Here is a 22,506-nt window from a genome sequence, read left to right as displayed (position 1 = left end):
GCAGCTTCTCTACTCCCGAGCAGGGCTCTCTCGGCAAGCAGACTTCAGTCATTGCAGCTCTTGGGCTCTAGAGCACACACTCACAGTTCTGATGTATGGCCTTAGTTGCTCAGAAGCAGTGAAATCCTCCTGACCAGGGATCAAACCCATGTCCCGCGCTTTGGCAGATGGATTCGTATCCACTGAGCCAGCAGGAAAGTCATCTAAACAATGCCTAACTTGTAGATAGACACTGGTTCATCATGGCCGCCCCACACACGAGGTTTCCATATTTGACTATGGGTAAATAAACAAGCGATGTATGTCATAGTTTTTTTTAATTTACAGACACAAAACCATAGGCTCTGTGCTCACTAGCCCTGCAGACACACAACCACCTGCTCTGTGCTCACTAACCCTGCAGACTCACAACCACCTGTCTGTGCTCACTAGCCCTGCACACCACCACCGCTCTGTGCTCACTAACCCTGCAGACTCACAACCACCTGTCTGTGCTCACTAGCCCTGCTGGTGTGACTTGGGCAGCAGCTGTCACTGACCTTGCATTGTTCTAGTTGCTAAGTCATGTGCAACTCTTTTTGACCCCATGGACTCTAGCCCCCAGGCTCCTCTATCCATGTGATTTCCCAGGCAAGAACACCAGAGTGGTTTGCCATTTCTTCTTCAGGAGATCTTCCTGAGGCAGAAATCAAACCTGAGTCTCCTAAACGGGGAGGAGGATTCTTTACCACTGCACCACCAGGGAAGCCCATGTTGCTGATGACCACTTGTTCAAACCCACGCAAGTTACAGCTGCTGCTGCTAAGTCGCTTCAGTCGTGTCCGACTCTGTGGGACCCCAAAGACGGCAGCCCACTAGGCTCCCCCTCCTTGGGATTCTCCAGGCAAGAACACTGAAGTGGGCCATTCCTTTCCTCCTCTAATGCATGAAAGTGAAAAGTGAAAGTGAAGTCGCTCAGTCGCGTCTGACTCTTAGTGACCCCATGGACTGCAGGCTACTGGCTCCTCCACTCATGGGATTTTCCGCAAGAGGACTGGAGTGGGATGACATTGCCTTCTCCGGCAACTTACAGTACCAAGTGTCAACCCTAATGGAAGCTATGGAAGCTGCGTAATTTTCATGTGTCCATGTGGGTTCATCAATTAATAAAATGTACACCTCGTGGCATGTTGAACACTGAGGAGGCCCTACACTCATGGGCGGCAAGTCTAGGAAAAACTCCGTACCTTCCCTCACTTTTGCTGTAAAAAACTGAAGCTACTACAAAAAAAAACCTTTACTACAACTGAACCACCCTGGCACCAACCCTTCTCAGACTTACGGAAGATGGAGATTCACCTTTGAAACTTCAAATATCAAAAGGTAAAAAGAAGTAAAAACAATCTAATAAATTAGAATACGAAAGAGGCCATTAGATCCTAATAATTTAGTTACTACAATCATCTACAGGGTGACGGGGACACTGAGTCCAGAGCTAGCGTGCTTGATCCCTGTGTCCCTTTTGCTGAAAGAATCTCTGATCAGGGTCCTGTGGAGACGCCCCACCTTCCTTCTCACTATGAAGACCAGGTCCCCTGATGGGGACAGAGACAGAGAAGGCGGGAAGACGAGGTTCAGAATCACTGCACCACCCCTGGTCTTCCAATTCCACCTGGCCCTGCCCCATGCGGAAGACACTAAGGGGGCATGGGGGGAAAGGAAATGCAGCCTTTTCGTGTCCACATGGACCCTCTGGAACAGGCAGGACACACGGACGTTTCCTCACCCTCCTCCTACTTACAGATGCTCCAGTCCTGCCCGAGATGAGCATGTTGCATCTGGATCCTTCCTCTTCTACAAGAGAAATTGGCCTGGTATCAACACAAATCTCACCTGGATAAAATCTTGAAGTGGGGTATATAAGAGAAGATCTTGGATGAGAGATGTTGGAAATTCAGAGTGGGACATGATTCAGCATAAATGATATGTAGTGTTGAAAGGGTTAGTCGCTTGGTCGTATGCGATCCTTTGCGACCTCATGTCTGTAGCCTGCCAGCACCTCTGTCCCTGGATTTGTAAAATATATGTAAACACTTGACAAATACTTGAGTTGTCTTAGGAGGAAACCTCGAGTACTTTCCCTTGAGAAAAGTGAAGAGGATCTTTTCTCGAAGTTCCTCTTTGAAAAAGAAGAGGAACTAAAAAGCCTCTTGATGAAAGTGAAAGAGGAGAGTGGAAAAGTTGGCTTAAAGCTCAACATTCAGAAAACAAAGATCATGGCATCTGGTCCCATCACTTCATGGGAAATAGATGGGGAAACAGTGGAAACAGTGTCCGACTTTATTTTTGGGGGCTCCAAAATCATTGCAGATGGTGACTGCAGCCATGAAATTAAAAGATGCCTACTCCTTGGAAGGAAAGTTATGACCAACCTAGATAGCATATTCAAAAGCAGAGACATTACTTTGCCAACTAAGGTCCATCTAGTCAAGGCTATGGTTTTCCCAGTGGTCATGTATGGATGTGAGAGTTGGACTGTGAAGAAAGGTGAGTGCCAAAGAATTGATGCTTTTGAACTGTGGTGTTGGAGAAGACCTTTGAGAGTCCCTTGGACTGCAAGGAGATCCAACCAGTCCATTCTAAAGGATATCAGTCCTGGGTGTTCATTGGAAGGACTGATGCTAAAGCTGAAACTCCAGTCCTTTGGCCACCTCATGCGAAGAGTTGACTCATTGGCAAAGACTCTGATGCTGGGAGGGATTGGGGGCAGGAGGACAAGGGGACGACAGAGGATGAGATGGCTGGATGGCATCACCGACTCGATGGCCCAGTCTGAGTGAACTCCGGGAGTTGCTGATGGACAGGGAGTCCTGTCGTGCTGCGCGATTCATGGGGTGCATAAGAGTCAGACACGACTGAGGGACTGAACTGAACTGAACTGAACAGAACTTTCCCTTCGACACTCCCCTCTATGGCCGCCGGAGGGCGGCAGAGCTCCTCCATAGTCTGGAGCCTCCACAGGGCTGCCCACCTCCTTCCCACTTAGCAGCTCCCACCGCCCAGCAGCCTCTGACCCTCACCAAACTACTCCGTCCACAGTCCTCCCCACTCTCCCAGTTCCCCACACAGGACTCTGGCAGCTCCTCCTCCCAGCCAGGCCCACCTGAAGGCCAGACTCCCCTCAGGTAGCTCTGCCCTCTGAGCCCCATCCTTCTCTGCTGAGGGTCTGCTCACCCTTCTCATCTCAGTCAAAAGATCACTTTCGCAGGGGTGCCTTCCATGACACCCAGTCCAGCTGAGATTCCATGACACACTCCGGACCCTTTCCTTTCCACCAGACCCTTCCCTTTCAGTCTATCCCTCCATCATAATTAGCTCCTTATTTCCAGGATTTTCTCTGAATGTCTGTCTCCCCGTCACAAGGTCAGCTGTGTGAGCTCGAAGTCCAAGTCTATCCTATTCTCTGGACACCAGGACACAACCCAGGGCTGACAGGTCACACATGCTCAATAAATACTCTTTAAATAGATAAGGGAATCTGCATAACAGAAGCCAGAACTCACACCCCCCACCCAGTGTGACACCGAGGGGTCAGAGAATATTCCTTGTGGACACAGCGGCTCTGGCATCAGAGTGGGAGGAGACTTGCCAGTGCCCACAGCTGCCCCAGGACGGGACTTGATTCCTCTTGGAGTCAGCAGGGAGAACAGGGGCCTCTTAACTGTGAGGAGTCAGACCTCTGCTCATTCCCAGATAATCACACCCTCTCCCCCATCTCTACTCAGGAGAATCTTCTAGTCTCCCTGGAGCGCCTGGGCTGGCAGCTTGAGTCCTTCCCCTTCTCTCGGAGACCTGACATGGCTCAGACTCGCGATCCTCCATCCCAAGGGAGTGACCACAAGGGAGGGGAAGCCCCAGCGTGAACTCACAGGAATTGCGGAGCAGCTCCCATCCCAGGTCCCTGATCTGTGGGGACACCTGGGTGTGGTCCCTGGAGACATCTCAGCCCCTACCCCTAAGGCATCCTGGGAAAGGAGGGGAACTTCCGGAATAGAGGAACACAGCTTCTGCAGTTGCTCCATCTCAGGGGGACTGGGGTCCCACGGGGGTCTTCCCTCCACTGACAGAGGAGTCCAGGGGCTCCCCTGACAGAGTGTCCAGGTGGAGCTGCCCAGGTCCTGGCACTGTGGGGAGGCTGAGAGCAGACCACTGATGGGGACACAGAGAACTAGGGTGCAGGCCCAGTGCTGTGAGGTGGAGAAGGACAGGGCCTTCTGGAGTCCAGCCCACAGGCCGCCATCCTCTCCCCAAAGCCCCGAGACCCCCCGCCGGCCCTTCCTTTGAAGCCTCAGGGACTGAGAGCTCCTCCTGAGCACACGTCCACCTGGATGGATGCTTCTCCTGCCCCTGAACAATGTCCACTGTCCCCCTGGGCTCACCCTGCACTGGGATGAGGTCAGGAAGCCTGGGGACCCACAGTGACCTGAACCCTGGCTGATAGCCTCTAGTCAGGAGGTCAGCGCCCACCTCTGCCCAGGGCGCAGAGCCAACTCACACCCTTTGGCGTTTGCATCCCCAGCAGCCCTCAGTACTCTTGCCTGGAAAATCCCATGGACGTGGAGCCAGGAAGGCTGCAGTCCATGGGGTCGCTAGAGTCGGACACGACTGAGCGACTTCACTTTCAATTTTCACTTTCACGCATTGGAGAAGGAAATGGCAACCCACTCCAGCGTTCTTGCCTGGAGAATCCCAGGGACGGGAGAGCCTGGTGGGCTGCCGACTCTGGGGTCGCACAGAGTCGGACACGACTGAAGCCACTTAGCAGCAACAGCAGCAGCAGCAGCAGCCTGTTACATCGTCCCCGGGTCTGCTCATGACCTCCAGGGGGCAACATTGGGCCAAACAGGAAATTAACAGGTGAACTTTGTTTTGCCTAAGGAAGTGGAGAAGGAGCCTGATTTCCATCCCTCCTTCTAAACAGCGGTCTCCAACCTTAAGGGCACCAGGGACCGGTTTCATGGAAGACAATTGCGGAGTGGTGGAGATGATTTGGCGATAATTCAAGCGCGTTACAATTACTGTGCACTTATATCTAATATTATTACATCAACTCCACCTCGGATCATCAGGCGTTAGACCCCAGGGATCCCTCCTCTACAGACCCTCAGAGCCCCTCATATGTGCCCACACTATGCTGCCCAACCTTCTAGGGGCCTATGGGCACCCATGCCAGCTCTCATCCCTGCCTGCAACCACCCGTGGGAAAGATCACAGTGACCACAGAAAGATCAGCCAGGGTGACAGAGGAGGCCCTGTAATGGCAAGGAGAACCCGGACAGTTTCTGAACCAAGGCTCAGGCAACAGACACGGAGACGGAGAGTCTTCCGGAACTTGACCCGAGGACCAGGGAGCCCACAGTCTGCCCACCCATCAGCACCAGGTTCCTCTCCTCCCAGGACACAGGAAGCCTTTCCCTTCTCACCTGAGAACTGCAGCTCCACCTGACACCCGGTTCTGGGTTCTGTCCCTGAAAACAGACGCCAGGCTGGTGACACTGGAACATGGAGGTCAGGTCCCCTCTCCAGTCATCGCTCATCTGACTCCTTTCTCTCCTCCAGAGTCAGTGTGACCTTGAGGGGGGAGTAAATGCAGTCTTCTCAGATATTTGAGAACAACAGGAAGCCCCTGGGCATCCAGCTGGGTTTCTGTGTCACGGGAACAATTACCACCAACATTTGGAAACCGCTGGATGTGTGCGTTGTGCTGAGAGACCCCAGACCAAAACACAGCAGAGGCCAACACTGGGGTGGGTGGGGCAGCCTAACCGGTGTTCTGGGGTCTCAGCCAGGCTGGGCGAGCGTGTGACCTGGGGGCTGCTGAAACAGCATTTCTAAGGTGTCACCTGGGGGTTCGCAGTCTTCATGAAGCTCCACAGGTGATTCCCACGCACCGTGGGGATGTCGGCCCTGTGACAAGTGTTCCTCATGCACCCCCCACCCCCAGGCTCCTCCTCTGAAGGGAAAAGCCAGAAGGGGATGACAGAGGGCTGTCGGGGAGGCTGAGTGTGCATCTGATCCAGAGCAGTGGGGACCTCGGGCCCGGACACCCCAAGGTTGTGCTTTTCCAGACAAGGGTGTGTGTGTGTGCATGTGTGGGTATAGATGTGTGTGTATGTAGATGTCTGTGTGTAGCTGTATGTGTAGGTATGTGTGTGTGTGGTGTGCGTGTGTAGATGTGTGTGTGTGTGTGTGTGTGTAGGTGGAGAATCACTGCTCTAGAAGGCAGGGGACTCAGTAGAGTTCAGGGAATAGAAATACAGAGGGGAAGGGAGGGGGGCCACCAGTGAGGGAAGGAGGGGAGGGGAGGCAGAGGGCGGGGCCTGGACAGAGACCCCGCCCTGGGCCACGTGACCCAGCGAAGTGCTCCTGCCCCCGGAGGAGGCCCAGCACACAGGGGGAAGGACAGCGGAGCTCACACAGCAGACTGCAGTGCTTCTGAGCGTTTCTGGACCAGAAGTTCTCCTCACAGAGAGAGGGACACAGCAGACAGCAGGCGCCATGGAGCCGCCGGCAGGCCCTGCAAGCACGAGGCATGTCCCCTGGAACAGGCTCGTCCTGGCAGGTGAGAGGGGACAATTTTCAGGGAGTGGGCAGAGACTGGAGAGAAGAGACTGCTGGTGTCTGGGGGAGACAGGGTTCTGAGAGGGGACAGAGGGCTTCTGTTCAGACCTGAGGGCAGAGGACAGCGGAGCAGGGGAGGGTGGGGGCCTCAGCCACAGGAGACTCTCCATGAACTAGAGCTGGTGAGGGGCGGGAAGACCTCAACTGCTGTAGGTTTTATGAGTTATTCTTTACTGAGCAGGAATTGTTGAAAACTAATGACAATAGCAATTATTTATGTCTGGGTGTCACTACAGAAAAGCACATAACCAGGACAGCAACACTGTCCGTACCCGCACCCTTAGAAGCCGGCAAACGCCAGGCTGTGGAATTCCTGGGACCTCTCTGTCCTTCACCTCCAGGAATTAATATCTAGAACCTGGTCCAGGCCTGGGCTATAACCAGGATCAGACAAGCCCTGCCCACGGAGCCCGCTCTGTGGGGAGCAAGACAGACGAGCAGAGAGATGGAGAGCTGGCAGTGCTGCAGGCGTCACGCAGGAAAAGGGACGGGGAAGGTCAGCAAGTGAGCACCGAGGGTCTTTACCAGCTGGTCGGAGGAGGGGCATCTCCCAAGAGGCCCTGAGTGTGAGCAGGCGTGTGAGGGCAGCAAGGAAGGGAGCCAGGGGACAGCCGGGGAAGCAGAGGAAAAACGAACCCAGAGGGGCTGAAGTGACGGGGGTCATGCTGCTGACCTTGAACCACACACACACATACATGCACACACACACATGCACACACACATACACTCACACACTAAGGCTGAGGGATGAAGAGACCTGCTCAGGACCCAGGGCACCATTTTCCCATCCCCCACACAGGTCACAATAGTAACTGGTTTCTCTCTCTTCCCTCCTAGTCTTACTGTTAACTTTCTGGACCCTGCCCACCACTGCCCAGCTCACTATTGAAACGGTGCCCCCCCTTGCTGCAGAAGGGTCGGATGTTCTTCTCCTTGCCCACAACGTGACAGAGAATCCTCTAGGCTATGCCTGGCACAGAGGAGAAAGGGTAGAGAACTCCCAGCTAATTGCATCATATAGGGTAGCCACTAATTTCACTACCAAAGGGCCTGCACACAGCGGACGGGAGACACTTTACCCCAACGGAACCCTGCTGATCCAGAGCGTCACCCAGAAAGACACAGGATCCTACACCCTGCTCGTTACAAAGGATGATTTACAGGCTGAAAGAAAACTGGACACCTCCACGTACACTGTGAGTGCCTCCTCTCTGACCTTGGGGTGTTGGGGGGGCGAATTCTGTTCTGATTGACCCGGATGGCGCCTCCATACCCTCTCATTGTGTCCCGTGTCGGGGTTTGCACATTAGGTGCAGGGCACACACTGTGGAGACAAACTCCAAAGGGTCAGAAATCCTTTCCAGGAAGCCAGGCCTGCAGACACTGTGTAGAGAGAAGGACGGTCTGATGAGGGACTCGGCAGAGGGAGAGCGCTCTCAGTCCAGCCCCCTGGGCCCCCCCATGACCATGACCCTGAGGAAGACCCTGCAGCTCAGGGAAGACCCTGGCCTGAGGGCCCCAGGGATCTTCACAGAGAAGCCCAGCCCCAGGAAGCCCCTCCCAGACCCTGTCCCAGGGCTCCTGCCTCCAGTGACCCTGGGAAGTCTGTGCCAAATCCGCAGGCTCCCAAGCTGGTCACCCCAGGGCTCAGCCCCAAGAGCCACATCCGCGCAGGGGCACAGTCTGGTCCTAATCCTGAGACTCGGCATGGACAGCACACAGGTACAAGGTCCCCAGGAATCAACCAAATGCCCTCGGGCACTTGGAGACACCAGAGAAATCTCAGCACCCCCAGAGAGGAACAGAGGAAGGAAGACACTCCTGGCAGGTCCTCGACCCCAGGGTGCAGCCCAGGGAGCTCTCTCCTGAGGCTGGTTTATGAAAACCAGGAGAGATGCCAGGCGGTCTCTGAATCCACCCTGTTCTGTCCACCACTAACGCTGCTGCACAATCAACCCCCAAGGAGGCCTGTGCTTCTCCCAGACCTAGAGCAGGTGGCCTCAAACTCTCTGAGCTCAGGTCCCCATGCATTTGTCCTGCCACACACAAGCCTGCCTTATTCTTTAAAGTCTGGCTGAGAGGCAAAGGATGCCAATTTTGCTGAAAGATGCTTTTAGAGGAGCCAAAAGTATGAGAAAGTGAGAGTGTTAGTCGTTCAGTCATGTCCTACTCTTTCCTATTCCATGGACTGTAGCCCACCAGGCTCCTCTGTCCAGGTTATTCTCCAGGCAAAAATATTGACTGGGTGGCAATTCCCTTCTCCAGGGCATCTTTCTGACCAGGATTGAACCCAGGTCTCCTGCACTGGCAGGCAGATTCTTTACTGTCTGAGCGTCCAGGGAGGCTCAGGGCAATGTTCTGTCTGTTATCTGCACAGCGGTGCTACCCAGACCCGTCATCACCAGCAACAACTCCAACCCCTGGGAGCATGAGGACACTGTGGTGTTAACATGTGGACCTAAGACCCAGACCACCTCCTACATGTGGTGGATCAGCAATCAGAGCCTCCCCAAGAGCACCAGGCTGGAACTGTCTGAGGACAAGAGGACTCTCACTGTGTTCAATGTCACAAGGAAAGAGAAAGGACCCTATGTGTGAAGCCGGAACCCAGTGGGCATCAGCCGCAGTGACCCATTCACCCTGGATGTCCTCTGTGAGTAACCTCTGCTCCTATGTGACCTAAGCTGCCCACCCAAATGCATGCTGCCAGAGGCCAATCCACACCCCTCCCTCTCAGGTCCGAGTGCATGGGCCATCACCCCTGGACACCCAGACTGCCCATGACTTCCTGCCCCAGGCAAGCCCAGGCAGGTCCACCTTGAATGAGGACAGGGAGGGGATGGGCTGCTCTGTGTGGGTGGCTAAGGATCACCAGAATATGATGGGAGAAACAAATTAACGTCAGACTCACAAAGAGTGAGCATAAAGGACCCAGGGGCCCCAATACAGACCAGGAACTTCCCTTCCCTCTGATTGCACCACGTGTGGCTTTCTGCTCTTTGCTCCAAATGGTCCGGACACCCCACCACTACCCCTCAGACTCCTCTGACCATCCAGAGGGGAACCTCAACCTCTCCTGCCACACAGCCTCTAACCCAGCCACACAGCGCTTCCGGCTTGTCAGTGTGAGGCCCCGCAATACGCCCAGGCTCTCTATCCCCAATCACAACATGTACTCTCAGATCCCACATTCCCTGACTGGCCTGGCTGGCCCCACAGTCAGAAGATCAAGGTTCCCAGGACTGATAGCAACAGAGCAGTCTAGTACTAGACTCTTGTCCCAGCAACCAGGCAAGGGTCTCTCTGGTGTGATCTGGGGGTCAGAGGAGGTGTGGAATCACTCTTTCCCGTTGCCACCTGAACAAAGACCCAGGGCCTTCCTCACAGTCACCTTTACAGAGGTCTTGGGCCCCGAGACTGAGGAGGGAGCAAGGCCCAGGCCCCTGACCCACTCTCAGCAGTCATCCCTCTGTCTCTCCACAGACCCAGTGGCACGGCCCTCCCTCCAAGCCAGCAACACCACAGTCCCAGAACATGAGGGCCCCGTGGTCCTGACCTGCCTCACAGATGAGACTGGGGTCTCCATACGTTGGCTCTTCAAAGGCCAGAGTCTCCTCCTCGCAGACAGGATGACACTGTCCTCAGACAACAGCACCCTCACCATAGACCCCGTCAGCAGAGAGGACGCCGGGGATTATCAGTGTGAGGTCTCCAACAGGGGCCTCTCCAGCAAGAGTGGCCCCCTCAGGCTGAGTGTGACCTGTGAGTGACCACCGTCGCCTCCTGTCTTAGTCGTTCAGTGGTGTCCGACTCTTCGTGACACCACGGACTTGAGCTCACTAGGCTACTCTGTCCATGGGATTTCCCAGGCAAGAATCCTGGAGTGGGCTGCCATTCGCTACTCCAGGGGATCGTCCTGACCCAAGGATCGAACCCGTGTCTGCTGCACTGCAGGCACTCTTCCCGTCTAAGCCTCCAGTGAAGCCCATTTTCACTGGATAAGCTTCTTTTATTATCTCCACCAAAAATGAGCCTATCATCTCATTTCCTTCACTTGAAGCAATTGGAATGTGTGCTGTCTCTCCCCTCCTCATCCCCTGATTTCTCCTGGCCCTCTGCTGTGAAGCCTTGTTGCCAAGACCGCTGGAAGCAGCACTAAAATCAGTACCTGGGACTTCCTGGGCAGTCCAGGGGTTAAGACTCCACCTTCCACTGCAGGGGTTGCCGTGACCTCCTCCAGGGGATCTTCCCCACCCAGGGACTGAATCCGTGTCTCTTACGCCTCCTGATTGGCAGGTGGCATCTTTACCACTAGTGCCTCCTGGGAAGCCCCGGTGAGTCATAAAACCTAAATCTCCTTTTTCTTATGTGTACAGTGGTGTTTACTATGCACTTTATAGACCTTTGTGAATACGTGCTCCGATGAAGGTGGAAAGCACAGCAGACGTGTTGAGGCAGTAAGTGTCAGGATGTTAGTTCGCACTGTTGTGATTGCAGGCTTGCCGCCACACTCAACTCCAGGTCCCTCCACTTGTCTTTCTTAGTTGCACCATCGTCTCTACAGTGGAAGTGACACCGTTTCTTCACAGGATGGGCGGTGGTCATGTGTGGTGAGAGCTGGGGGCCTTGCGGACTGCACTTTGCGCAACATAAACTCCTATGACTGTGTGCTGTCTGTTGGTCGGTTAGGTCTCACGGTCTCTAGTTCTCACTGAAATCTCTCTGATGCTGTGTCCATTATTGAAGGTGGGGTGTTATAGTGTCACTGTTATGACCGAGCTATTTCTCCCCTCGACGCTGTCCACTTTTGATTCATAATTCTGGTGGTGTTGGGTGTGTAATGCTTATAATTGTTCTATTTCCTTGATGGATGGAAACTTTTCTTGATATGCAAGGTCCTAATGTCTCTTGCCGGAGAAGGCAATGGCACCCCACTCCAGTACTCTTGCCTGGAAAATCCCATGGATGGAGGAGCCTGGACGGCTGCAGTCCATGGGGTCGCCGAGGGTCGGACATGACTGAGCGACTTCGCTTTCACTTTTCACTTTCATGCATTGGAGAAGGAAATGGCAACCCACTCCAGTGTTCTTGCCTGGAGAATCCCAGGGATGGGGAAGCCTGGTGGGCTGCCGTCTATGGGGTCACACAGAGTCGGACACGACTGAAGCCACTTAGCAATGGCAGTGTCTCTTGCAGGCTTTTTTAATTTAGAGATTATTCTATCAGACACTCATACAGCCACCTCAATCCTCTTTTTATTGCTATTTGCATAGAATATCTTTTTCCAGCCTTATTTCAACCTTCTATGTCTTTGTATCTAAAGTGAATCTCTTGAAGAGAGTATAGAGATGGGTCATAATTTTTATCCATTCTGTCAACCTCTGCCTTTAATTTCAAGGTTGAGGCTATCTATCATTCAAATACTTCCCGATAAGAAAGAACTTCTGCCATCTAGCTATTTGTTATATGTCTTACATGCTTTATTCATTAATTCCTCTATTATTTCCTCTTTGGCATTTAGGTGATTTCCTTTCGCATGTGTCATTTGATTGTGTTCTTCCCCTTTCCAATGTATTTCAGTTCTTTTCTTAGTGCCTAACTTGAAGATGACAGTTATGTCTTAAACATATAACTATCGAGTTGAAATACCAACTACATTCTATGAAGTATATTACAAACAGGGTGTTCCTGTGCATCTCCATCGCCTCCATATTACACACTTACTGTCCTATATTTCAGCCATCCTTGTACAATATATGCCTGTTATATAGATTTATAAATATTGCCTCATGTAATACCTTTGAAATAAAAAACAAAAACAAGCGATTACATAAAAGACAATAAACCGGCTTAGATAAGATAGCTACCTCTTGTGTCTGTTTGACACTTTCTCTAGGTACTTATGGCTCTGAGTTGCTGTGTAATGTTTGTTCAGTCATCTTAAAGGCTTCCTTTCACACTTCATATATGCCGTGTCTCCAGGGAATGAGCTCCCTCGACTGTTGTTTATCTGGGAAAGTCCTAATCTGAGCTTCACTGAGGAGAGTTTCTGTGTACATTGCTTCGCCGGTTGACAGTCTTGCTTTTAGGACTTCAGTCAGTCATCCCAATGCCTTCTGATGTGGAATTCGATTTTCACAGTGTTGAAGATCTGCTGCACATGCTGAGTCACTCCTCTCTCGCTGCGTTTTTCACTTCCTCTTCCCTTGGGCTCTCAACAATTTGACTCTATTGTGTCACAATGTCTGTATCTTGAGTTACCCCTTTTTGGAGTTCATTAACCATCTCTAGTATGTGATTTCATCTAGTTCGGAAGTTTTAAACCATTAATTTATATATATTTTTTTCATTGCTTTTCCTCTCTATTCTCCTTCAGGAACTGCCATACTGCTTATGTTTGTCCACCTGATGGAGTTCTGCATAATACTTTGCTTGGAGTCACTATTCGACATTTTTTTTTTTCCCTTTCTACTGCCCAGTCTGAATAACTTCTTTTTTGCTCTCTTCATGTTCATGGATGCTTTCTTCTACCTGCTCAGACGTGCTGAGGAATCGCCCTTCTAAGTTAGTGTTTTCACTTCTTATACTTCAGCTCCAGAGTTTCTTCAACCCTGTTTAAATAATTTAACAACGAGGAAGAACACATCTTTCTTGAGAAGCAGGTGCTCCTCACACCTGCCCAGTATGGAGACAGCCATCCCCTCACACTGTGGACTCCAGTGCTTTAGACATGGACACTGATTATGTAGCTACTGGGTCAATCTCAGACAAGCACATTAGGAGCAGAAAACCACAAAGAGAGGAGGCTAGTTGTGGACCCTGAGAAGGAAGGCTCATCCCACGGAACTGTCAGATGGCATCAGCCAAGGAACTGGACTTCTCCTCAAGTTTGATGTACTGTCTTCCCCCTCTAGGGGCTTCTCATGTGGAGCTAGTGGTAAAGAACCTGCCTGCCAGTGCTAACGCAGGAGACTAAGGGATGCAGGTTTGATCCCTGGGCGTCAGGAAGATCCCCTGGAGGAGGAAATGGCAACCCACTCCAGTATTCTTGCCTGGAGAATTCCATGGACAGAGGAGCCAATCCCAGTGATCTGGAACCACAGACGAAGGTCATGCTCTTTGGTAGTCAATCCCTCCCTCTTAGGAATCCCACGAGCCTTCCACTCTGGGTGCAGGCAGACCAAGTGATATGGGGACAAGCATCCAATGGTCCGTGAATCAGTGAGCAGAGTTTACGGCTCACTGAGAAGGTGATGCTGTCCCAGACAAGCAACAGTGTCAGGACAGAGGGTGCGGGTCCTGTCAGTGTGGGCTCTCCTCCCAGTCAGAGTCTGCAGGTGTGGTCCAGCGCCCCACTGAGCACTATAGTGACCTTCCACACCTCTCCATCTTCCCGTGTAATTTCACTGGAAGTGGGTGTGTAATGAATGCAAATAATGAGGACGTGGGTAGTCTCCTTTCGGAGCCTGTAGAACAATGTGTTTAATTAATTATGCAAAACTTAGCTAATTTTGTCATAGTTTAGTTATTGTTTGTGAGAATTGTTTGACTGCAGGCAAGGCACTGGATCTTGTGCCTCCCTTTCCCCGTCTGTAAAACTGGTGAAGAAGAGATGGATCATAGGGCTGCTGTGAGGTTGGTCACTAGGAAGGGAATGAGATTAAAATTCTCCCTGTAGGTAAAATTCTTACCCACACAGAGTCCGCAGGCAAGAAACATTCACAGGGGAGATTTTGGTTTTCAGCGCTGTGGGTTTTGGCTGTAGAGTCAAACAACTGGGTTACATTTCTGTGTCACCTGGTCCTAGCTCTGTGGCCTCCATTCCTTTATTGAAGAACTGTGTGTCTCAAATCTGTGAATGCACAGCGGGGATGACAACCCCTCCCTCATGGGGATGGAAAGATCAGAAAAAATGGGTGTAAAGGATTTCCCACTGTGCCAGTCGCACAGGAGTACCTGGAAACAGTTCATTAATATTACTACTACTAATCAATGTTGGGTGGACTGGAGAGGAACTACCCTCTAAGACCGACAGTGGTGATGGAAACAAAAAATCAGAGGGAGGGGGCATAATGTGAGAAGAAAAGAGTCCTTCAAAGGAAAATGAACAGGACATGGAAATGGCTACAGTGAGAGAATGGAGAGTTGGAGCAAGTCCAAGGTTTCAAATCTGATGAAGAGGGAAATGATGCAGCCTCGTGCAGTGGGAGAGTCAGGAGGACACTGTGATGACAAGACACGCAAGCACACAGGCCTCAGAGCGTCTCCTTCCTCCTAACCAGGCCCTCTCCCTGTGAGACTCCTCCTGGTATTCCCTCCAGTGAACTCGGACCCCATTTCCCCTCTCTCTCTCTTCTGCTTTCAGGGCAAGAAAACGCTCGAGCCCTCGATGTGGGGGCCATTACTGGCATTGTGATTGGGGTCCTGCTCGTCCTGACGCCGCTGGCTGTCCTGGGGTATTTCATTTTCCTTCACAGGTACAGTGGCATTCCCAGATGCTGCCCCCGCCCCCAGGTTGACCCTAGTCCTAGAGGAAGGACACCCCATCCTCCAATTTCCAGCCTGGATCTCCCGGACCTCCCCACTTCCCCACGGGTATTCTCTCTGGTCCTTCAGTTCCTGCCTCACCAGGTATTGACCTATGGCGGCTTCCTTAACACCGTCCTCATTTATTTTGTTATTTAGTCGTGAAGTTGTGTCCATCTCTTTTGCCACTCCATGGACTCATCTGTCCGTGGAATTTCCCAGGCAAGAATACTGGAGTGGGTTGCCATTTCCTTCCCCAGGGAATCTTCCTGGCCCAGGTATCGAAACTGTGTCCCCTGAATTGGCAGGTGGATTCTTTACCTATGAACCACCAGGAAAGGCCCATCTATCAGTTTACACAATTAAGACCCCTGCTTGTCCTCATTCTCTGTATGTAGGCTGGCAGGTAGTAAGTACTCAGAAAAAGGTATCTCTTCCTGTATATTTAAATCCAGCTACTCTGATGAGGGGTAGTCACAGGGCCAGGATCTGAGGGTCGTCCTTGCCAAGTCCACACTTGGCCAGAGAGTGAAAGTTTGGACAGGCCAGGTGGGGTCAAATGCCCCCACATGGCAGATACATTAACAACACCCCTGATGCATGAGACAGAACATCGTGCCAGGTCCGCAGGTGGTGGGATGTCTTTACACTTAACGTCCAGGTAGATGGAGACAGAGGACAAGGCCACTGTCACATTTGAGCAGCTGCTGGGTGAGGGCGGGTGGCCACAGCAGCGACACTGCACTCAGTGAGATCCCAGAGTCACTGGTGACCGCTTTCCTCCCCATGCACTGGCCCTGCTCTCTCCATAAGCCTGATGAATCCACTCAGACAAAGCTTGGGATGGATGGATGCCTTTCCCAGAGCGTTGGGGCATCGCTGGCCACTTTCTCCGGAACCCTATTAGCCTATGGTCCTACCCCTCTGGACTCAGGGCAGATATGGCTTCTTAAGGACTTTCCTCCTTGTCCTTACTGGGCCCTCCGGTCCTAAGCAGCCTTGGTGGAGAAAGGCGGTGTCCAGCCCCTGCTTGGACATGGGGATCCTCCTGTCCCATGTTCTGATAACAAAGCCTTGACCTCCATCTGCACTCCTCACAAATATGCCTGTTTTGTTTTTCTTTCCTAACCCCGGCTGCCTGCACAACAGAGGGAACTGGCCCCCAGCATCCACCTCAGGTGAGTGTCTGTTCAGCCCAGGACAGCGGGGAGCCCCGGTCAGGCCCTGCCATGTCTGTTCCTGCCTGCCACCCCCAGGGTCTCTGGCTCTTTCTCTGGGTCTTCAGCACAGGGGACCCGATTGGCTAGTCTGCTTTTCCTATGAGTTATCATCCTGGGAGGCTCCATTGCCCTTACTGAGGCCTGAAATTGCCAGAGGTTCTCTCCCTTGGTGGGGATCTTTCTCCCATGGTTCTCCGGAAGGTGGACGTCCAACCTCTCCTAGGAGAATGGGCTAAGCTTCCTCACATGCTCAGTGGTAACTCCTGTCTCCTCCCAGGACGTGGTCCCTCTGGCAGCTCTGTCTCCCAGGTAAGTACCTTCCTTCCTTGTCTCTTCTCCCCAGCATCCCCGCTTCACAGGCTCAGGGCAGGGGGACTGTCCAACCCTGAAGCACTGTGAGACACCCTTCACTCGAGGGTAGTTGAAAGTCACTCAGTCATGTCCAGTCTTTGTGACCCCATGGACTGTAGCCTGCCAGACTCCTCTGTCCATGGATTTCTCCAGGCAAGAATACTGGAGTGGGTTACCATTGCCTTCTCCAGGGGATGTCCCTGACCCAGGGATCGAGCCTCAGTCTCCCGCTTGCAGGCAGATTCTTTGCCTTCTGAGCCACCAGGGAAGCTCATAAGAGTAGTTAGAACATGGCAAGTCCCACCAAGCTGGGAGCTGGATGCACTTCAGGGACATGACCACCCACAACCTTAGCCAGAGGCTGCCCTGGTCCCCTGACTTGACCTCAGAGAACCTTGGAGTTCAGCCAGGAAGAGAGTGGCACTGGATCATCAGTCAGGGGAGCCAGGCTAACAATGGTGGGAAACAGAGTCCAGATAGGATTTGGGGTCGGGGCTGCAGGCTTGGACATGGCTGCTCGGGAGAAATGACTCTCCTTCCCTCTCCTCTGATGCCCGCTTCCTCCATGCCCAGGCCTCCCTACCTGATGCCAGGCCACCAGCTCCCATCTACCAGGTGAGTGTGGGGATCCAAGTTCTGGTCTCATAAGCCCAAGGGGTATTGGAAGTGCCCCCTGCACACCTGGCTGTGTTTGGAGGGCCAAGAAATAGCAGGAAAGATGGAAAGGGGATGAAGGGGAGGTGGGTCTGGATCAAAAACCTCTGACACGAACAGACCCTGGGTGACCCGGGGCTGGGAAGTCCCTGGGAAGTCATCTAAGAAGGTTACATGAGCTCGAAGGCATCGGTTTTCTTTTGCAGGAATTACTACGACCGGACACAGACGTTTACTGTAATATCAGCCACAAAGCAGATGTGGGTCCTTAGTTCCTCCAGACACGTCTCCTTACGGACTGTGGGAAAGAGCTTACCTGAGACCCAAGACCCGAGTGAGGTCATGAGGAAGAGCCTGAGGTGGAGAACCAGCTCTGAGACCTGAGGCTATTCGGGAACCTGGGCCCAGGCTCAGGGTCCTCCTGGATTCCTGGAGACACTGACAGGCTGCCCTGAAGCCTGGATGGACCAGAACTCAGGCTGCGATTCCCACAGTGGGGGGAGGTTTCAACAGGCAAGTGACTGGGCCTCTGACCCACTGTGGACCACCAGAGAGATCTGAATCAAGAGCACTTTCCTTCCCCTGGTTGCAAAACATACTGCCCTTGGGTCTTGTCCAGCAAGAAATTCACCGGAATCTCTGCTCCAGTCTGTCCATGGTTCCTCGGGGAAAGTATTAGCTCTAGTTACCTGACCTCCCCATCTATTTCCTGGGGGAAAGGAAGGGGAAGATTGTGAGAATGGAGGGAGGGGGCATGCTAACAGGCAAGGAAGGTCACCAGACCCTTGGCAGCCACATGGGCACTCGGCAGTCCTCACACTGCCCTGGGGTCCCAGACACCTGCCAGTGCTTGCTCACTTGGCATGGAGTCTCTGGAGCACAGGAAATGGGACCATCTGAGACACACTAGAACACGAGTCAGGAAGGACGAGTCGTGGGTGAGACAACTTTTATGGGTGAGGCCCCTTTGCAGCCTCTTGGTGTCCTGAGCCCTCTGGCCCTGTTCACCAGGCCCTGCTGGCCCCAACTGGTGCTGCCTCATATGAGTTTTTGTTGTTCAGTTGCTAAGTTGTGTCTGAGTCTTTGGGACCCCATGGACTGCAGCACACCAGGCTTCCCTGTCCTTCACTATCCCCCGGAGTTTGCTTGAACTAATCTCCAGTGAGTCAGCGATGGGACAGGAACTTTTGTCTGTCCCCAGATCTAGGATCCAGAATGCCTTCTCTCTCCATGGGTTTCTGTTGTTTCCCTAAGGGCCTAAGCCCTGAGGACATTGTTCCCTCTGGGGGAACCAAGAGGAGCAATCAGAGTCACCAAAGTAAGAGGGACCCAGAAGCCATGCTCTGAGCAAGGTCCTCCCAGGAACTTCCTGTGACCTCTATCCACTTCCTGCTGGTTTCCAGTTTGCTTTTCGATGCAGATCGTGAGCCTGCTCCCAACACACACACACGTGAGCCTCAGGGCAAAGGTGCAGGCTCTACCTAATACTCAACCTGGCTACCACGGCAAAGGGCTCACCTGTCTCCTCCTCAAAGTGTCTCAAGGGCCTTCCCACCCGGATCTCACCTGCAGCTCCCGCCACACACCTGGGCTAGCAGGTCTCAGTCTCTCCTGAGGTCCCTGGGATAGGTCTGTTCTCATATAGTTCCGCTCGGATCGCATGCCCATGCTCACACAAACACAGCAAGTGTGTGCCCTAGGGCACAGAGCCCACAGTTGACAAGCATGCTCTGCCAGTGGCCAAGTATCATCTGTGCTGAGATGAGATGAGAGGTAAGAGAAACCACCTGCAAAGCTTCCGATCATGATTTAGGTCTAAATTACTTCTTATCCCCCCAGGCGCAGTCTTGGATGAGACAAGGTGACACTTTTTGGTGTTCCTTATTGTTCTGTAACAAATGACCACAAATGTACGGGCACAAACCACAGTGTCAAGTTCTTTCTGGATTCTACAGACAGTTCATTTCTTTGCCTTTCCAAGCTGTGAGAGGCTGCCTGCTTTCCTGGGTTTGTGGCCCTTTCCTCCATCTTCAAAGCCAGCAGTGGAACATCTTAAAGCTCCCCAAGCTCACCTTCCATCATCCCATCTCCTCTGGCTCTGCCTCTCCTGCCTTGGAACATTGTGAACGTATTGGACTCAGCCCAAAACATAGCCCACCATAATCTCCAAGTCACCCCACCATATCTCCCAGTCACGTGATCTGAATTTCATCTGTAGGTTTCCTTAATCATGGGGCACATTTCTCGGATTGTGGCTTGAAGTTGTGGACATCTCTTAGGGTTCTGTGCTCTGCCTACCACTCCTCTCAAGGCCGTGGGCATCATCTTCCCTCACTGCAGTCTGCTCTGGGGAGCTTGGACTTTGTCATGCCGATGTGGGGTCAAGACCTGCCACGATGTCCACAGCAATCTCACTGGCTCTGAGCCCTGGAGATCGAGGCCAGTCCACACTCCCTGCAGCTCTCCCCACCTCTTCTTTCTGGTGAAGTGAAACTTGCTCTGTCTGTCCAACTCTTTGCAAGCCCATGGACTGTAACCCTCCAGGCACATCTGCCATGGGATTCTCCAGGCAAGAATACTGGAGTGGATAACCATTGCCATCTCTGTAGGTTCATCAAACTCAGGTCTCCCGCATAGCAGGAAGATTCTGTACTGTCTGAGCCACCATGGAAGCCTCTTCTTTTCTAGCAATGCCCGATTTTTCAGAATGAAAAGCAGATGTGACTCAAAGACCACAACTCCCAAGTCTCCAGGTGGCCTGTGTTCATCAGCACCATGGACAGTGTCTCTGCTGTGCTCAGCCCCCATCAACGGGAAGGGATGGCTGGATATCCTGCCCATTTCTCCTCCATGACAAAGATGAACATAGTAGAATGTGTTCAGGGATAACCCGCTTTGCTCTAGTTTATGAATCGGGAGCACTTTCTCCTGTGTGTGTATTAGTTGTAGCTACAGCCATGATAACTCCCAGGTGAATGATCCTGCACCCGGAGGGTGTCCTCAAGGAGGCTGAGAACTAACTTTGTCCTCTCAGAGTATCTCCCTGCCGCTGAGTGTCAGATAACCAGCTTGTCTACAACTTGGAGGGAACGTTTCATGATTGAGTCCTGACCTTCGGTACCTGACCTTGGAGACAGCCATCACCTAGCCTGGAGGCCCCCTGAGCACAGCCTCCTGTTCCCTCATTCTCCAAATGATCCCCCCTCCCCCAGGGAGCAAGGCTGAGCAGAACACCTGGCCTACCCTCCCAGCTCCTCCAGTCTGAGCTTCAAGCCTGTGTGAGAGCTTTTGCCATCTCTCCATGCTTCCAACAGAGCAAGGGTCCTGCTGAGGAGCAAGTGGGGCCTGAAGACCAGTCTCCAGGGTACAATTCATCACCTGAGGGCTCCTCCGTCTGCCTGTGAACCCCAGGGAAGAGAAGGAACTAGGGCTCCACAGTCACCCCACACTTCCTCTTCTCCATAAATGTACCATTGACAGGGGTAACTCTGACACGCAAACCCAGCACTATACTTCCCAAGGGCATGGGTCTAACCCATCCAGCATCCCTAACAGTCATGCAAAATGCTCGAGATACCCAGTATAATGGTCACCGGGTTACCAGGGGCCTCTCTATCTTCCATGGGGACAGACTCTGCAGGACTCACCCGGGCTCATGTGCACCACCTGTGGAACCATGGTGTTTAAATGGACCAGCAGAGGGAGCTACTGAAGGTATCCCAGGGGTCCTGGCATCTGGCCAACCACAGTGGCACAGCCACAGGACTTAGTGAAAAGATGAAGAAAAGGATGGGTAGGACATAAAGGAGGGATGGGATGTGGCAGAGAGATGGACCTATGGACACAGGTGCTATCTCCTCACAGAATTTTTCCGTAAAGGGTGAGGATGTTGGAAATGAACATTTTCCTATACTCCCCATGCAGATGCAGTTTAGGGGATACAGTGGCACTCAGTGTGCACACAAGTTGACCAGGACTCCAGTTCTAAGAGGATCCCTGAGCTGGGAGCTCGGACATGGAAGGATTCACCTGTCCTGCTTCTGCTGAGTCCACTGGCCAGCTCCAGGCCTGGTGCAGGGAGCTGCATACCTGTGTGTCGAATGAATGAGCCCCTGGATCACACTCCACGGGGGCCGAGATTTGTGGTGAGGATGTTCACTGCAGAGCAGATGGTCAGTGTGAAAGGCAGGGTGTTCGCTAGTGGCTGTTCCAGACTGAAAACAAATTTGCAGTGAAGTCACCCCAGTGGCAGAGCAGGTCCTCAGCCTGTGGAAAATCAATGTGTCAATGGTGTTCTGGATGTTTGAGAAAGAAGGAGATGAAAAGAAGACCTGACAACTTTGGGAATAACATTTAATTCTGAACTACTCTTAGCAAATATTTTATTTATTTTTTTATTTCTGGCTGCACTGGGTCTTCATTGTTTTCCACCAGTTTTCTCTAGTGCGGTGAGCAGGGGCTAGTCTTCGTTGCGATACACCGGCTTCTCATTGAGGCAGCTTCTCTACTCCCGAGCAGGGGCTCTCGGCAAGCAGACTTCAGTCATTGCAGCTCTTGGGCTCTAGAGCACACACTCAGCAGTTCTGATGTATGGCCTTAGTTGCTCAGAAGCATGTGAAATCCTCCTGACCAGGGATCAAACCCATGTCCCGCGCTTTGGCAGATGGATTCGTATCCACTGAGCCAGCAGGAAAGTCATCTAAACAATGCCTAACTTGTAGATAGACACTGGTTCATCATGGCCGCCCCACACACGAGGTTTCCATATTTGACTATGGGTAAATAAACAAGCGATGTATGTCATAGTTTTTTAATTTACAGACACAAAACCATAGGCTCTGTGCTCACTAGCCCTGCAGACACACAACCACCTGCTCTGTGCTCACTAACCCTGCAGACTCACAACCACCTGTCTGTGCTCACTAGCCCTGCAGACACACAACCACCTGCTCTGTGCTCACTAACCCTGCAGACTCACAACCACCTGTCTGTGCTCACTAGCCCTGCTGGTGTGACTTGGGCAGCAGGACTGTCACTGACCTTGCATTGTTCTAGTTGCTAAGTCATGTGCAACTCTTTTGTGACCCCATGGACT

The 22,506-nt window shown here is 52.4% G+C and overlaps 1 long non-coding RNA gene and 1 pseudogene across 1 annotated transcript in view; both read left to right on the top strand.

Moving 5' to 3' along the window:
- LOC102405292 overlaps positions 1 to 22,209 on the top strand; it is a 39,213-nt gene extending 17,004 nt beyond the window's left edge. The window contains exon 9 of the long non-coding RNA XR_006640170.1: positions 17,618 to 22,209. This is a non-coding gene — a long non-coding RNA (carcinoembryonic antigen-related cell adhesion molecule 3). The remainder of the gene's footprint in view (positions 1 to 17,617) is intronic.
- On the top strand, positions 6,399 to 11,684 carry LOC123464556 (annotated as a pseudogene).
- Positions 22,210 to 22,506: the final 297 nt, after the last annotated feature.

The sequence above is a fragment of the Bubalus bubalis genome, chromosome 18 (genome assembly GCF_019923935.1).
Source record: "Bubalus bubalis isolate 160015118507 breed Murrah chromosome 18, NDDB_SH_1, whole genome shotgun sequence".
NCBI lineage: Eukaryota > Metazoa > Chordata > Mammalia > Artiodactyla > Bovidae > Bubalus > Bubalus bubalis.
The sequence above is the reverse complement of the archived record's forward strand: the minus strand, read 5'-3'. Positions and strand labels throughout refer to the sequence as shown.